The 559-nt window shown below is 46.7% G+C and overlaps 1 non-coding gene across 1 annotated transcript; it reads right to left on the reverse strand.

Annotated features, from left to right (window-relative positions):
- Positions 1-215: 215 nt before the first annotated feature.
- Positions 216-287, reverse strand: TRNAP-UGG (transfer RNA proline (anticodon UGG)). Its single transcript has one exon. It is a non-coding gene; the product is annotated as a tRNA-Pro (tRNA).
- Between the last annotated feature and the right edge of the window lie 272 nt (positions 288-559).

Here is a 559-nt window from a genome sequence, read left to right on the forward strand (position 1 = left end):
GCTCTCCTAGGCTATCAGGCCTTGAAAACACGATCTGGCTACAATACTCCAACTTCACTGGAGCGGTAGTAATGAACGGTAGTGAGGAGTAGTTGCTGTGGTGACGCTGGTGGCAACGACAACGATGAATGAATGATTCTAAGTTCTCTTGAAAGGTAAATCTTTACTACCTGCCATTTGTTACTGCGTCAGAGCAACCTAACTGCAAATGTAAGGGGCCCGTCCGGGATTTGAACCCGGCACCTCTCGCACCCAAAGCGAGAATCATAACCCTAGATCAACGGGCCACATGGGATATCGGTATAGGAACACGTCCTTGCGTAAGATACAGAGGATACCGGTTCAAAGATCTCGTTCGGTTTTATTCCGCATCCGAGAGTCATATTCGTATTCACGAAGCTCTCCGCTTTAGCTAGTTGAAATTCCATAGGCGTTGCCTTTGTTTTATAGGACTGTGGTATTCAGGTGCCTTTTTTTGTTTTTTGCAGATTGCGCAACCGTTACATCGCACAAGGAATACCACAAGGATGTGGACAAAGCAAGGACTACAAGGGCACAA

The sequence above is a fragment of the Amblyomma mixtum genome, chromosome 3 (assembly GCF_055824585.1).
Source record: "Amblyomma mixtum isolate Tamu chromosome 3, ASM5582458v1, whole genome shotgun sequence".
Classification (NCBI taxonomy): Eukaryota; Metazoa; Arthropoda; class Arachnida; order Ixodida; family Ixodidae; genus Amblyomma; species Amblyomma mixtum.